Source organism: Cucumis melo, chromosome 4, assembly GCF_025177605.1.
Source record: "Cucumis melo cultivar AY chromosome 4, USDA_Cmelo_AY_1.0, whole genome shotgun sequence".
NCBI classification, from domain to species: domain Eukaryota; kingdom Viridiplantae; phylum Streptophyta; class Magnoliopsida; order Cucurbitales; family Cucurbitaceae; genus Cucumis; species Cucumis melo.
The window spans coordinates 12,035,284-12,053,353 of record NC_066860.1 but is presented as its reverse complement, the minus strand read 5'-3'; the positions used below and the strand labels follow the sequence as shown (position 1 = coordinate 12,053,353).

The 18,070-nt window shown below is 33.7% G+C and overlaps 1 long non-coding RNA gene across 2 annotated transcripts; it reads left to right on the top strand.

Annotated features, from left to right (window-relative positions):
- Positions 1-9,851: 9,851 nt before the first annotated feature.
- LOC127148789 (uncharacterized) lies at positions 9,852-11,569 on the top strand. 2 transcript variants are annotated; one of them, XR_007819891.1, is made up of 2 exons: positions 9,852-10,189; positions 11,331-11,569. It is a non-coding gene; the product is annotated as an uncharacterized LOC127148789 (long non-coding RNA). The 2 variants fall into 2 exon arrangements; XR_007819892.1 differs by lacking the exon at positions 9,852-10,189 and adding an exon at positions 10,197-10,594.
- Positions 11,570-18,070: the final 6,501 nt, after the last annotated feature.

The following is an 18,070-nucleotide window of genomic DNA, read 5'->3' as shown; positions in this document are numbered from 1 at the left end:
TACATTATAGTCGGCTCGTTGTGTAATCTTTTCTTGAATTTATGCCATTGTCAGTTTAGTAAAAATTGATGCTATCTTCTTCTGTGGTACAGATTTTGGACAGCGAAAATAAGATAGGATTGGAACATTTCAAGTCAGTGAAGGCTTTGGGGTTTGGTGATACTAGAAGTTTGTTTTTCCCCCATATTTATTGGTTCTGTTCAGAATGAATCAATGTTAATTTATCGAATAAATCTTTGTATCAGCATTAAGCACAAATATTTACATTATTGGCTGTAGTGTGAATTTTGTAGAACTGTGTGGGATTGATCAATACTTTGCAATGAAGGCAATGGATAAGGGTATCATGCTCAACCGCAACAAGGTTTGTAAGATTGCCTTTTTCTTGATTGCTTACTTGAATGGATCTGTTTTGTAGATTCTGTACTTTTTCCTTTTTGTACAATAGTGTTCTTTGAGCATTCCGATATTATATATGATGTGTCTACCCTCACAAGAAAATCTAGTAGAATCGTATATATGAAGAATGTAGCTTTCTTTTTTACTTCTTACTCAAACGTCTTTTTTCTTTTTTCATATGGGTATTGAAGTAACTGCTCCCTTCGATGGTGCGTTTGATTTTATGGAACTTTGTTATGACATTGGATTTTATTTTGAAAGAAACATGCTTTTATGCTTGATAAGTTAATAGCTTCAACATGAAAGTTAATAACCAAATGTTGGCTGATGGAAAGAACCAAATAAAGCATGCCTTTGGGAATTAATGCGATATTCATAAAAAAAAAAAATAATGACGAATTGGAGTTTTTGATTGAGAATTGAAAATGATGAGGTAGTATTCTGTTGATTTTTATAGCATCTGTTCTATTAGAAATATATGTGAAACTTTTTCAGTAGGCTACTTAATTTAGTATTTTGATGTAGCTTATTTTGATGACTAACGTACAAATAGTACAAAGGAAGCTTTTGAGAAAGGCGTTTTCATCAAAAACTCATAAGACTAATGCTTGAACAGAGGGTAGTTACCCTTTCATATATTGGGTTTAACTATTTTTTTGTGAAGATGTTCATCCTTAATAGTGTTAGCTTCTCTTATTTGAGTCAATTTCAATGTTCTTTTAATTGTTGTGAAGAAATTTTTGAATGTTTCAGTAGTCAAATTAAATGGTTTATTTTGATATTTCAGTAGTCAAATTATTGTGTAGATAGCCAGACTATTGTTGAAGGTTGAAAACTGAGAAGACGTTTAGAATTTCTTGTTAAAGTCTTGTATTAGGATCTTGTTTCATGTATTGTGTAGAATGTGTATATAAATATAATATTAAGATTCCATTTTGTGTATACAAATGTAAAAGACAAATATTATAGTTTCTAAAATAATTTAATTTTATTGATTTGTTGGAGTGAGGAAAATTTTTATCTACATGGACTCAATGTCGGTTTGGACATTAATGAAACAATTTAATAAAAATAAAATTGAAAAAATGGGCCCAGAACAAGGCCAAAATGTCATTTTTAAACTGACATTAAGGAGGCCTTTAATGTCGGTCTAGAAATGACATGAAACGCATCTTTAATGTCGGTTTAAAAACGACATTAAAGATATTTTTAATGTCGGTTTATAACTGACATTGAAGGTCTTTAATGTCAGTTTTTAACCAACATTAAAGAGGCCTTTAATGTCGGTTATAAACCGACATTAAAGCCTAACCGACATTAAAGGCCTTTAATAACGCTCTCAAAGATGTCGGTTGCCAACCGACATTAAAGGCCAAATTTCTTGTAGTGATATTCATTTAGAACGTTTGGATTTTATTATCAGATTGTTTACTTGTATAAACATTTGTTTATAGAATACCACATGATCGTTTATGCGTAATGATAACATCTTTTAAACCTACTCAAACATCGTTTTTAACATAAATACAGGTTCGTTTAACAAATAGTTCCACCATGTAAAACGTATAGAAGCATCGTTAACATTTACTAGCAGGATCAAGTAGGTTTACATTCGCTTATAGAACACCATTTAGATGACAGTAAAGTCTAGATTATTGCATGTTCTTAATCAATTGTTTACCTTTATCGTGCAGTTAGAAAAAGTCATTTAACTTATAAGATTAAAGCCATATGGAGACCATGTGAAGAGTTTGGTTTCGTGTTGTACTTAAACAATTCGCATTTATTAGCCTTTATTTAAAACATTTATCTATTTTCTATTTTTTAAATTTAATAGTTTTGGATTAACTACGAGATCGTTTACGTCTATCGTAGCAACGATATGAATTATAAACAGCACAGTCGTCTAAAGCCACGTGGAGGCCATGGGAAAAGTTTGTGTGTTGTAAATAATCAATTAATTCTCATTTAAGATCCTTTGACATAACTACTCGATCGTTTAATCTTATGTACTTAATGAATGTGATTTCAGGTATAAAATTAGGGTATTAAAGCCACGTGGTTACCATGTGCAGTGTTTAGGGCATGTAGATGAAAAAAGGTCAATACACATTTAGCATTTATTTTTCATTTTCGGATCCTTCATATTCTTTATAAACCCGTGCTTTCAAACCATTAGGTTTAGGGTTTCCAATGTTTTCCTCTTGAACATTTTTCTTACATAAACTATGTTTTAAGATGCTGCTATCTCAACTAAGAACAATAAGATCGAAAAGAAGAAACAAGCTTGCAAGATGTAGATGGAAAGGAATTGATGGTATATTTGACATAGCAAACTGTGATGGTGATTATGAAAATGCCTATAAAGACCATAGTAGGCTCTTACCTACTTCATCTTGAAACCACCAACTCCAAATTTTGATCTCTATCTGGAAGTTTGTAACCCATCAAAAAAGGTATACAATCATTTTAACTAAGGCCACTGTTATGGGTTAACATGACTGTACAATTTCTTGTTGTGGTCGGTACAAAATCAAAGGAAGTTTTGGTAACTAAAGAAGTAAAGATGAAGAAGGAGATTGAGAGTAAGAACAAAGAATATAAGTTGTTCCAAAATAAATACGAGTTTCTGAGACTTGACAATCTTACTCTTGATTCCATGGTCGATGAAGACAAGATTGAGGTCAATCGAGGAGTCGAAGGAGATGAAGAGTGAAATTCAACAACTCAAGGAATTGTACATGTTTGAATATTTCTCTATATTACACTTGTTAAATAGAAGCACGTGGCTTGTGTAAAATAAAGAATATAAACATTCATTTATAACGTTTGGATTTTATTATCAGATCGTTTACTTGCATAAACAATCATTTATGGATCACCATGATCGTTTATGACTAACAGACCAATCGTTCAAAGGTTATTGAATAATCGTTTAAATTTAATTATAAATATCATTTAGACCTATTCAAATATCATTTTAACTTTAACGTGTGATCGTTTCCGATAACGACATAATCATTTACATGTTGTAGATAATCGTTTACATGTAATCGTTTAATTACGACATCGTTTAATATATGTTAAACAATAAGTATAAACGATGGTTTGTAAGGGAATAAGGTCAATACCCGTGTCGTTTACATGTTATTTTCAAGATCATTTTTATTTTATTAACAAATTGGTTACATGCATAAACCATCGTTTATACAACACTACATGATCGTTTATGACTAACAACTTAATCGTTTATAGTTTATATGTAATGACTAGATCGTTTACACGTACCCAAAGATTGTTTGGCATAACTACACTATCGTTTAACATATATTACCATGAAGTAAAACATAGAAAGGGTTAAGTCAAAGTGGGGACCATATGTAGATTCTAGGGTTTGTGGGTGAAAAAGGTAAATACGCGTGTGTAAATAATCAATTCGCATTTATTAAGCTGTCAACAAGTACAATAGAAAAAAAAAACTTTTCCATTTTCATCCCATCATCTTCATTTGGAACACCTTCTGCAAAAAGAAGAGTTCATTTACATGTTGTTTGAAGATCATTTGGATTTTATTATCAAAATCGTTTACTTACATAAACGATCGTTTATAGAATACTAGGTGATTATTTATGAGTTACACCCTAATGGTTTATAGTTCATATGCAATGACAAGATCGTCTAGACATAGCTAAACATCATTTAATTTGACAACATGTTCGTTTAACATATATTACTTGATTGTTTCGATTTACTAGTACGATCGTGTAGGTTTAACAACACGATCGTTTACATTCAAATTAGATATTATTTGGATTACAGTCAAGTCTAGATTATTGTATGACGTTAATCGATCGTTTACTCTTATCATGTACTTAGTGAAAGTGATTTCAATTATAATATTAAAGGAATTAAGGCCACGTGGTGTATATGTGTAGAGTTTAAGGTTTGTGGGTGAAAAAGGTAGATATGTATTTATCAACCTATCGACGAGTATAACGTAAAAAAAAAAATCTCTTCCTTTTTCGTCTCTTCATCTTCCTTTAAAACCCCTTCTCACAAACCATTATATTTTAAGGTTTCCAAACTTTTTCTCTTAAACTTTTCATCATTCCCACAAAATGAGGTTCAAAATGTTGAGATTCAAGGTGCTGCTTTTTGGACAAAGAACAACAAGGTCCCAAAAAAAAAGGGAAAACGTGCAAGTTACTTTAGAAAATCTCCATAAAAGACTATGGTATGCTCTTACTAACTTCCTTAAGGAGAGAATATGCTTCTCCTTTATTTTCGGTTGTCTAGAAACCGTGATGGTGATTCCGAAGATATTTTTATGAAAAATATGGCAAGCTCTTACATGTCAAGTAAGTCGACTCTGAAGCTTCTGTAAAAAGTAGATAACATTTACATGTAAAGCACATGTAGTTTTACAAGTTCCTTAACATTAGCGTCCTCTTCTTCACCCAAACTATGGTGGTGATCCCGTAATTATCTTGAAAAGATGATGGTAAGTTCTTATATATCTCATACAGTCTGAAACTTCCAGATCTTGCCAGGAGAAATGGAAAGTTGGGTTCATAACAGATCACGGCTTCAATCTGCAAGACTTATTTCAAAACTGGTAGACAAGAGCTCCACGAACTCCACTGTTTTTGAACAAATTGGTTAGATGATTTTTGCATGGTCAAGATTCATTGCAAAATTGGTAGACAAGAGCTCCAAAACTTCGGTGTTCTTTAATCAAATGGTTGTACGATTTTTGGATGGTGGAAATTATAAATACATTCTGAATGAACATTTTTATTTTATGAATGTCTATTTTACATGTTCTTTAACATTTACATACAATGGAAAGTTCGTTCGAGGAAGGCAGATAACATTTACATGTAATAACGTTTCAATCAATGTATAAGAACTTTTCAGCACTTCTCTATTTAAACTTCTTAAACTTTTATATTTAATCATTTGAGATTAACTACAAGATCGTTTAAATTATATAATATTATTGCTAAGATGTTGTAAAACAATCGTTTAATATAATTGACACAATTGGTTTAATATCTAACCTATTAGGGGTGTAATCGGGTTCGGTTCCGTTGAGAGACATTCTCAACCCAACCCATATTTTCGGGTTGGTTGGGTAGGTAACCTAAATTTAGTTTTCAATCCAACCCGTAAAAAATGGTTTGGGTTGGGTTGGGTTATCGGGTTGTATTGCTTTTTTTTTCGTTTCTAAATTTTAATTTTTGTAAAGTTGAATATTGTTCTTTTTAAAAAAATGTTCAAAATCATTATACATTCAAATATCAAACATACATACATTCAAAGTTCCATAAATACATAAATTCAAAGTTTCGAGAGTTACAAACATACATAAATTCAAAATTCATGAACATACATAAATCCGAACATTTATCCTAAATTCAAAGTTCTTAAACATCCATAAATCCAAACATACCCATAAATGTTCATGAAATACAATTTTAATAATAAGAAGAAAGTTCTTAAACATTAGTTGAGAAGCCAAATATAAATTTCTAAAGTTCCAATAAGCATCCCAAGCATTCAAATTTGTCCTAAAAATTCAAAAAACATACCAATTAAGTAGTTTAAATATATAAAATAAACGAAATGAAGAAAATACGAGTATTCACCTTACCATAAAAATTATCAACACATAGATGATGTTTAGATCATATTTGTGATGTGACGGAAGAGTTGATATTACCTAAAAACACAAAATAAAATTAAAAGTGTGTCATATAACTATATAAGAATACAATGTTCAATAAAAATAAAAGTTGAAGACAACACTTACCATTCTCAAATTTTTCATAAATCTCTATTTCTTCAAGCTCTAGACAAAGATCCAATAAGGTTGTTTGGCCACGAACCCAATTTTGTGTACAAATCAAAGCTTCCACTGTTTTAGGTGATAAAGAACTCTTAAAATAATCCAGAATCCTTCCTCCAGTACTAAATGCAGATCCAGAAGTCACAGTAGACATTGGAACGGCAAAAATATCTTGAGCAATTCTTGATAGAATTCGGTATTTAACCTCGTTTAATTTCGACCAAGTAAGAACATCAAACTGATCGTTTAGCTTCTGTAACGCCCCAAAATTTTGAGGTAATTTCAACGATTTATACTAGTTTTTTAGGATTTAAAAAATTTTGGGTGTTAAAATTAATTAGGTTAGAAGAGAAAAGAAAAAGAAGGGTATAAAGTTTTAATAATATGATATAGTATAAAATAATATAATAATATAATATAAATTTTATTATTATATTATTATTAATATTATTATTATTATATTATTATTTATATATATATATATATATTGTTTTTAAAATTTAAATTTTTTTAACCTAAATTTCTTTTTTCTCTTCTCTCTCGCGTGCCGCAATATAACGCCCCAAACTTTCGAAGTAAACTTTTACCGTCTTATTTAATTTTTGGAAATTTTAAATTTAGGATTTATTTTGAAATTCGGGAATTTATGGTTGTAATTTTGTATGATAATAATATAATAGAAACTATATTATTATTCTTATTGTTATTATAATCTTTACATATATATAAATTAATATTAATATTTTCTCTTATTGATTTTTTTATTAATCTTATTATTATTATTAATTAATTAGATAAAGGTTAATACATATATATATATATATAATAATATTTGGTATATTATTATTATTAATTAGAATTATTAAAAATTAATATATATATATACACATTTAATAATATTTTATTTATTATTATTATTATTTTAAAAATGATTATTAAAAATTCCTTAACCTAATACATATACATATATATATATATATAGATATAGATATAGATATTTTTTTTAAAAAAAAAAAAAAAAAAAGAGAAGAAGGAAACCCTCGCGCGCGCCCATCCATTTCGCTTTCTTCCTTGCGCCGCCGCACACCCCCCTCACGTTTTCTTCTCCATTTTTTTTTCTTTCCGGCGGCCTTCTTCTCCTTCTTCTTCTTCTTCTTCTTCTTCTTCTTCTTCTTCTTCTTCTTTATAGTTCCTCACCGACGACCGCAGACGCTCGTCCGCCGTAGCCATCCATTTCTGATTCGCTTCCAACCACCGGCAGCCGATAGCTCTCCCTCTTCCTCCGTCTCTGTCACCGTCGACGGCTCCACTTCAGTCTGTGTTCCCGACGCAGCCCTAAACGCCGAGGAGAGCCACCCACGTCCGCCGTCGACGTCTCTCACTCGAGCGTTGTCAGGTGGAGCAAAAACCAGACCCGAGCCACAGATCCGATTCGAGCAAGCCGCGGGCTGGAGCCGAGTGAGCCCAGCCGAGCGAGCCGAGTGAGCCGAGCCGCGAGCCGAGTGAGCCGAGCCGCGAGCCGCACTGAGCCGAGCCGCGAGCCGAGTTGAGCCGAGCCACAAGCCGAGCTGTGAGCCGAGGCCAAGCTGGGCCGAGCCGAGGTGGAGCCGAGCCGAGCCGAGCCGAACGCCTTCAAGCCGAGCCGAGCTCCTTGTTTCACCAAGCCACCTAAGCCTTCCTTCCTCCGCTCCGGGTCACGGTGAGTCTTCGGTAAGGATTGTTTTCGATGAATTCCCTAATGTTGCTACATCCGATTAGAGTTTGGATATTGGAATAAGATATGGCCCTACTTTTCTCCCTTTAAGGTACTACAGAGTTGACGCTTGAGTTCTCGGGTCTCGCGGTAGGCTTGTTTGGAGATAGCTTTCCTTTCCTTGGGTAAGTCAACGGGTGTCGTTTCGGACCTTTCAAAACGACTTCTAGTAGAGTCATCAACTAAAACCTTTGTGTTTTCGTTTAGGTTGATCCGTTGAGCGTGGATTCGATCGAGGGGCATAACCGAGTATCAGGTAAGGGTTTTCCTACTACTGGACCCCGAATCCAGGCTGAAAACGTAGTAATCCACAGGGGATTACACGTTAGTGATTGTACTGAATAACTGTATGCATGTTGACTGTTAAGCACTGTTATTATATTTTGTCTGATGTAAAGATACTGTGACTGCTAATTGTAGATTGAGATTTTATGTTGATGGACTTTGAAGTTACGGTTCAGTATGTAGTAATCATTGGTCTGGATGTTGATCATGGAGTTTGGACGGGGAAGGACAGTGAGTCCGGTTTTGGTTGGTTAGTTGATTGGGTCTAGGGTTTTCCCCTAATGGTGGGCGAATTGGTGATGCGTATAGCAACTGAGGGTGTAGTTGTTTAAACCTATACTATCTGACTGACAAAGCCTATGGCGGAATTATAATATGAATGCCGTTGGGGTGTGACTGTTGTAGACGGTTTAGTATGGACTGAGGGGTAACGGTTAGCTTCATCTATGGGGTAGTGTGCCTTACGGATATGTGCATCCTTCGGGAGCACTAGACTGATGTGTGCATCCTACGGGAGCACTAGACTGATCTGTGCATCCTTCGGGAGCACTAGACTGATGTGTGCATCCTTCGGGAGCACTAGACTGATATGTGCATCCTTCGGGAGCACTAGACTGATGTGTGCATCCTTCGGGAGCACTAGACTGATATGTGCATCCTTCGGGAGCACTAGACTGATATGTGCATCCTTTGGGAGCGCTAGACTGATATGTGCGTTCTACGGAACCACTAGACTGTTATGTAGGATACCCCCGAATAGAAAGTTAACTGTTGTCCCCTAACGGGCTCGGTAGTGGGTCCCTTACTAGGTATGTTTATACTCACCCTTTTCTCTTCTTTAACTTTTCAGGTAAGGGCACAGCGAGGGGCAGACCGACGAGAGGCAGGAAGGACGCGTGAAGGCCATATGTACGCGTCTGGTTTTCTTATCGCTTCCGCTATGTATTTTGTCAAAATATTTGACTTGTGATTTTGAACTGGTGACTTGAGTTTTTATTTGTGACTTTTTTTTTATTGATTTAAAATAGGGCCCGAAATTGTCTTTTGTAAGGTTTCTAATGCTTTAATGAATCGTAACTGGTCCGTTTTAAATTTTATGTTGAATGGTCGAGTTTTGGTATTTGGTAGTGACCTCAGCTTAGTCCGAAAAGTTGGGTCGTTACACGCAAACCCCCCCCCCCCCCGATTTCTTCTTCTTCTTCTTCACGTCGACCGGACCTCACCCTCAGTCGACGCCTTCAGTCGAACGTCGTTGCCTCCAATCTCTCCTTCTCTTTCGCTATCCACACAAGCCGCCACGATCACACACCCCTTCGTCCGCCGCACTCACGCGAAGTCCGACTACCGCTCGTTCCCAATCTCCTCTGTTCAAGCTTCGTCGATGAGCACCAGCACCGCCCCCTTTCGCTCCGGAACTTCTCTTTTCGACTCCGGCCGGTGGTTTCTGCCCAAACGCAGCGACAAACGACGACGAATCCTCGCATGGCAGCCGCTAGCCATCATGGTTGTCGTCTCTTTGTCCGTTGCCACGAACCCCAAGCCATGCACTAGATCCGTCGGATTGAAGTCGAGTCGCTCGCTATCGATGTTGGTTTCCTCCAAGCCAGCTTAACCGAGTCGAGCCGAGTCGCGAACCAAGCCAAGTCGTTTTTCCAAGCCGATCTTCCTGTTTATCGAACCACTTAAGTCGTTTCCCTCCATGTTGAGTCATGGTGAGTCTTTGGTAAGGGTGATTTAGTGAGTTCTTAACGTTTTCTATAGCTGATTTGATTATAAATGTTGGAATAAAACGTTGGACTTATTGGTTGGGTTAAGTTTTGATCCTTGAAGGTGTTAAAGAGGTGATGCTCGAATTCTTGGATTATACAGCAATTTTAGTTTGGAGTCAACTCTCCTCTACTTGGGTAAGTCTGTGGATGTTGCTTTAGAGCGTTTTAAATGTGGATTTTGGTTGTCATCGTTTAAATCCTTATGTTCGTGTTTAGGTTGATTCGTTTGGATGTTGACTTGAACAAGGATTGTAGTTAAATCTCAGGTAACGGATTTCTAACTACTGGACCCCAAACCGAGACAAAAAACGTAGTAACTCATGTGAAGGTTATACAATAGCGACTGTACTGAATTGATTGATGCATGTTGCTTAGAAAACATCATTAGTATGCACTCTTGACTGATTAAAGGTGACATGATTGTTAGTTATAACTTATACATACAAATATGTGAATGAGTTGTTCTGCTGATGGTGTACAGATGCCTAGATGTTTTATGTAATATAGCTATATTGTTGGATCGTGCTGTTAACTGAAATGGTGAGGTCGCTGGATTAAGAAAATCTTGATGTTATGTATAGCTGAATTATGTTGGGTTGGATATTATTGAGTTATGTCGTTGATGGACTAAGGGTTCGAAACCTCATGTGTAGGTTGTGTATTCGCTGATGGACTATGTTGTAGACTGAATATGGACGTTATGCATAATATGGACCCTATGCACAATATGGAATACTTGTAGTTGTGCTAGAGTTTGGACTAAGACGAAGTGATTGTCAAGTGAACTTACAAAGTGATGATTTGACTCGTTGACTGGATTTAAGTAATGTAACAGTATTATGTGGTTTGGATATATGTATAGTGACAGATGAGACTGTTGACTAAACCTAAACTGTTTGACTGACTAAGCTTATAAACTAAACTGCTAGTTGAACGATATTGTTAGCTTTATCTATTGGGTAGTGTACCTTGCAAGCATGGTGTCCTTCGGAATTCCCAAACTGATATGCACATCCTTCGAGATCACTAGACTGATATGTGTATCCTTCGGGATCACTAGACTGATACATGTATCCAACGAAATCACTAGGCTAATATATGAATCCGACGGGATCACTAGACTGATTGATGTGTGCGTTCTATGAAACCACTAAACGGTTTTATGTAGGGTATCCCTTAATAGGAAGCCAACTGTTATTATCCTGACGGGCCCAGTAGTGGGTCCCTTATTGGGTATAATTTTTTATACTCACCCTTTACTCTTTAACTTTTCCAGGCAAAGGTAACACGAGGGGCAGACTGGCAAGAGGCAAAAAGGATGCGTGAAGGTCATATGGACATGTCTAGTTTTTTATGCTTCCACTGAACGTATTTGTTATTTCTGTATTTTTTTAATTATTAAATGGAGTCATGGTCAGAACAATTGTTCTTCTATTTTGTTTTGATGACTTCATGGATTATGTTTTGGAACTTTTGGAAAGCGATTTAAAATAGGGCCCGAAATTGCTTTTCTTATGTAGTGAATGTTTTTAGTGAATCATAAACAGGTCTTTTTATGAGTTTATGTGTTTCAATGTCGAGTCTTAGCAGTAAGTTGTAACCTCAGCTTAGTCTGAAAAGTTGGGTCGTTACAGCTCCTCACAAGGGTCAGATAGATACTGATCAACGTCATTCCTCAGTTCTAAAGTATTTTATTTTTGTCTTCTTCTCTTGTAGCATGATAGTACTCTACAACTCGCATCAGTTTCCACCATAGTTCCCGAACTCAATAGTCTCAAACTATCACTTGATTCTGCTTGTTCACAAACAACATCTTGACCACTCAAATCATTACGAAATGCAAAACCATCAACTTGTGATTTGTAACAATTATACAAACGCATCAAATAAGTTTCAATCTCATCAACAAGAACTTTAACCATGGTATCATCATGTACACTTCCAAAGAAAAGCCAACATAGTCCAATTTATATCGAGGGTCAAGCACCACAGCAAAAAATACAATCTTGTTAATTTTCTCAATTGACCTCCAATACTTGTCATATTTTGACTTCATATTTATAGTCATATTACGTAAAATAAAGTTATGTTCATTGCTCTAACCAATTAAAAGATCATTAATCCCCCACATCTCATGAAAGAAAGAATTGGCAGTCACATATAAGGAACCACTAATCTTATTAGTGACATTATAAAATACCTTCAAAAACATGACAAACACTTCAACATTCTTCCAATCAGAATTACTTGGTGGACCAATCCTCTTCTTCCCATGTTCATCTTCTGCAAAATAGTCTTGATTATCCAACTCTTCTTCTTTTAATATTTAAATGCTTTTTCAAATTCAAGTGCATGCTCAAGCTAAGATATGTGGAATTTCATCTTGTTGGAACATCGAAACAAACAAGAGCTTTGCAATCAATTTTCTCTTGCTCCACACAAGTTTTAAACTTTGTTAATCTTTTAGGAGATAATCTAACATATCGTATAGCATTACGAACAGAAGCAATCGAATCATGCATTTCTTTCAATCCCTCATTTACAATCAAGTTAATTACGTGAGCACAACATCTCATGTGTAACAGTTCTCCTTCCAATGATAAGGTTTTCCAACTTCTAAATCTTTTCTGAATATATGAAATTGCCCCATCGTTCGAACTTGCATTATTAACAATTATAGAAAAGACTCTATCGATCCCCCATTCTAATAAACAACTCTCAATGAGCTTTCCAATAGTCTCACCCTTGTGGTTTGCAACTTGACAAAAGTTTTAAATCTTTTTATGCAAAACCCAATCTGAATCAATGAAGTATGCAGTTAGTACCATGTAGTTAACATTTTGCAAAGAAGTCCATGTGTCAATTGTCAAACATACCCTTTGAGAATTACTAACTAAGAAAGATTTCAACTTCTTCTTTTCATCAAGGTACAATTGATATATATCTTTATCAATTGTTACTCTTGAAGGAGGGTCAAACTTAGGACATGCCACTCTATAAAAATTTCTAAATCCCTCATTCTCGATAAACTTGAATGGAAACTTATCAACAATTATCATTTTAGCACATGCTTTCCTACATAATTGTTGACTAAAAATAGTAGTCACAAAATTACTACCACTTATTCGACCAGTGGAAGGTTGAAGAGTCAAAATGGTTTGTCCTAATTCTACTTCCTTATATGGGTACTTCTTACACTGATTTTTTAAGTGCTTCCATAATGTGCTAGTTCCACATGAAGCAGTATCACAACAATATTCTTTATCACAATAATTGCATGTGCACCTAGAATTATTCTTTTTCAACTTTGTGAAGTGATCACATATAGTGGAAGTTGTTTTCTTAGTGGCTCTGGCTTATCAAGTAGTGGTGGTTTACTTGAACTCACAGTTCCTGTTGCGTTATTAGTGGAAGGGGCAGGACTAGGACTAAGACTTGGGCTAGTTTCACTATGTTGTCTACTACTTATTCCATAGTAAAAAAGAATATAAAAACTAAAATTAGATCAACCATACAATCATCCACAATCACTCAAACAAAAGCAGAATGTTTAGAAAGTAAATAGTTTTTATAATTACAATATAAAACTATATCACTCTTTAAAACTTCATTATGGCTAATTGTAGTTACAAACTATGACTAATTGTAGTTACAAACAGTTTTTATAATTGTAAAATCATATAAACCATAATCTTTTACAAACTATAATCAGATTATGCAATTAGATATAAAAAGAACATAATCAGATCAACCATTATAGCTAATTGTAGTTACCAACTATGATTTTAACTTTATAACTGTAAAAGATTATGCAATTAGATATAAATAAAACACACTAACTATATCTAGTAGATATAATTATGACACATACAACAAATTTAACCTCGTAACTACAATTATCCAGAATGTAAAAGACTTTTAGTTCTACAAAATCAATTACAAAATATAAATATAATTAGAGAAATCAAGATTTATAGGTGTATAATTGGAAAAAATGATTTTAGAATGATAATGTTTCATTCAAAGTTTTTACGGCCTTAGACTTTAAATATAAAACAAGAAGAAGAAGGAAGAAACAACTTTCCCATGGTGGTGGCTGACATTAAAGAAGCTCGATCTTTCAAATACAAGTTTCTACATGGGTTTTTTTCATTATACAAACCAAACCCACAAGCAAAATTCGTTGAAGATTATGAAACAAAAAAAAAAAAAAAACCAGTAGATTTCATCTTCATATATTAATATTTTTTACAAAACCTAATTGTACTAACCTTTTGTAACTAAAGATGAAGGATCTTCACGGCGATTCACGTCGATCTTCACAGTGGGGAGTGGACTGTAGATAGAAACCAAACAGGGGCGTATGGATTGTAGATAGAAACCAAAATCGAACTACAGAGTACAGAGAGACGAAGGAAGGTTGAAACTTGAAAGTTGAAAGTGAAGAATGAAGGAAGACGCAAGAGGCAAGATGGTGTCGAGTCGTGTGGGTGAAGAACGAATGAAGGAAGGCTGGCATGTTCTTCTCACCTAGGGTTTTATGTTTTTAACTCTATAATTGATTAAAAAAATAATATGATATATAATATAAATAAATAAATAAATAAATAATACATACATACATACATACATACATACATACATACATACATACATACATACATACATACATACATACATACATATATTAATTCGAGTTGGGTTGGGTTGAACTAAATTTTTCAACCCTCTAACCCGAGACCCAACCCAACCCGAAAAAATTCAAATTTTTCAACACAACCCAACTCATATTTTAAACCAACCAAACCTAATCCACATAATATGGGTTGGGTAGTCTGGGTTTTCAGGTTACTCAAATTGTTCTTACACCCTATAACCTATAAATTGAATCCCTCTCGAACTTGGATTCAATCCTTCAGGTAATAACCTATCTACTAACTCTAAAGCGGGCAGGATTAAAATTTGTCTTGCACCCTATGTCCCCAGCTATCCACCTAGCCTTACCCTTGAAATGGGAGGCTTATTGGTCCAGTGTTGATGAGTTGCCCTCACCTATGCAGATCTAAAGATAATCTCCTGTGAACCGTAGTTCATAGTTAGCTTAGGATTAAGATTAAATTATCTAAGTCATCAATAATTAGACTAGTTAGCTTTAAACAGTAAATGCTTTTATAACGTAAAAGTGATTGTTTCATGGTTCAGACTTATGTAAACTTTTGATGCCCCCACTTTCATGTGTTTATATGAATGATTCAAGATCACATCATTTGTACTAACTACAAAGTGAGTCACATCCATGGTGTCCCTAGAATAAACTATAAACCGTTTAGGCTATATACTCGAATTTGATTCATGTTTATGTCTCTACATAAGGTTCGAGTTTACTCGAGATAGCCTCGGGACCTTAATTTATTGGGTTCAATATTATAATATCCAATTTTACTAACAAATTCTCAGTAATAACTTTATTGTATAGAATATGATTTTGAATTACAAACTACGAGCTTTAAGACATAAATTTCAACAATTGGTTGGTTTATTACTTTGGACGATGAGAGAGATGAAAGGTAGAGATGTACTATTGGACATGCCAATTTATTTACACAAGATTTTTGGAGAAACGTGGTTCGTGGAGTTGAACTTTTGTTGATGTATATTTTGATGCGAGATATGGTTCGATCTCTAGAATTTGATCTTATTATTCTCTCTCGTTTGATTATGTATGCTTGATTTAAAGAAGGGAAGCGTGTGATGTTTTTGAAGTTGAAGTCTTTGAAGAATGCTTGTATATATCTTCAAAGCAACTTGAATCTTCAAGTGTGGTCAACTTCAAGAGTTGGTGAATCTTCTGATTGTGGATAATTCTCTCTAAACCCTTGAAGTATAAAATTTCTTACCCCCACAAATGAAAAAAACTCCTCCGTTTATAAAGTTCTCAGGTGGGTTTTCTAGGCTTGGAGTTGATTGGTTCATAGACCTAGCCATTGGACCCAACTTATTAGATTTACGTTGTATTTAGTATTTGAGTTAAATTAAGGCTATTTTTGGGCACCATTTGACTTTAGCCCAAATAAGAATATCATATTGGACCAAAATAATTTATTAAATTCAATAGTCACGATGAAAACACGTGGCCACATCAAGATTTGTCAATTTATATCTTTAACTTCAATCTGAGACAAGTCATTGATTTAGTAAGTGACGTGTCAATTTGTTGTATGTAATGTTTTTCTATACATGGATTCATTTTACTATATATTGATACATTTTACTATTTTTAAATAGCCCTAAAAATTAACACATGTTTAAAAGTGATCATTATTAAAGTATACTCGAAAGTTAAAAATTGTGTAAAACACGAAATATGATCAGATCAAATAGAAAGTGTGAAAAAACTCAATGGTGACCCTTTAACATTATTTAAAATAATTGAAATAAATTTGAAATCAAACTTGATTAAAACTTATGAAACTGTAATATTTTTAAACCAACCTCTATCAAATTAAGAGTAATTAAAAATGTAAGCGGCATTAATTACTCGAGGGAAAAGTGTTTTGTAAAAAAAAGATTATTTAAACTTTTTACAAAGAGATTGTTTCAAAAATATAACAAATCGATAAAATATTTACGCTGTATAAAACAATTTTAAAAACGAAAAAATTCCACAGATCCATAATGAAAAATATTAAAAATGTCTCCATCAACAAATGATTAATTTGGCACTCGGGCGCGTAATATATTTGGTACATGATCTTGTATCAATATCATTTAGATTTAGTTACACGCTCGTTTAGATTTAGCTATCTAAATATAAATGATTTTTTTCAAGATTTTTTTGGTACACGATCGTTTAGATTTGGCTACTCAAATCAAATCTAAACAGTCAAATCTAAACGATTTTTTTTTAAATTCTTTGGTATAGAATCGTTTAGATTTGACTACACGATCGTTTAGATTTGGCTACGTATACCAAATAATCTTGAAAATAATCGTTTAGATTTGACTACTCAATTGTAAACAATATTTTTTCAAGAATTTTTAGTACACATTTGTTTAGAATTTTGAATTGATCATTTAAATTTGGTAGCGAATTGATCGTTTAGATTTGGTAGCCAAATATAAACGATTTTTTTTTTCAAGATTATTTGGTGCATTATCATTTATATTTGACTACCCCGAATCTAAATGATTGTGTTTTGAGTTCAAACTGTTTCTTTAAGATTTTTTTGTACACGATCGATCATGTATTGAGTTCCAATGATTTTTTCAAGATCTTTTATTATTGGTATATGATCTTTAACCAAATAATACAAGATTTATTGATTAAAAAGATCATTATTTCAAAAAACTATAAAGAAAAATGTTAGAACAAGAAGAAAAAAAAGACGATTGAAAGGAAAAGAAATTACACATTATTTTAGCGGTTTGTTATATTTAAGAAAATTAGCCAAAAGAAAAACTATTTAAAATACACTTATTTGTGAAGTGTTTGGCCAGCAATTTAATTTATGGTAAAATGACTTATTTAAAAATTAAATCCAAAAATTTAGAAACGAAACGAAAAGTATGCGGCTAATACTTAAGGAATTCAAAATAAAAAAAAAAATTATTTCTTAATAGCTTAAAGTAGAAGTTATATATGTGCGTATGTATTTATATGCATGGCCAACCCAACCACCACGTCGAACAAACCCTAACCCCCAAATTACATACATTAAAATGATAATAAAAAATAAAAATATTTATTTCATTTTTTTATACACTTTTTAACGATGAAGGGTTGCATCTTTTCATGAATAGCCTTGGTTACTTTCTTTTCACATCTATAAATACTCCCTCTTGTTATTCATCCCTTGTAAAATCTTATTATTCCTATAAACAAAATCATTACACACATTCCTCTTGAAGATCATCATCTTATTCTCTCTTATTCCATACATTTTCCACACTTGGTCTCCCGACATTTCACTTCGCTACATCAAGAAACAACCGACGGATTGTAGTCGTCTGGTGGGA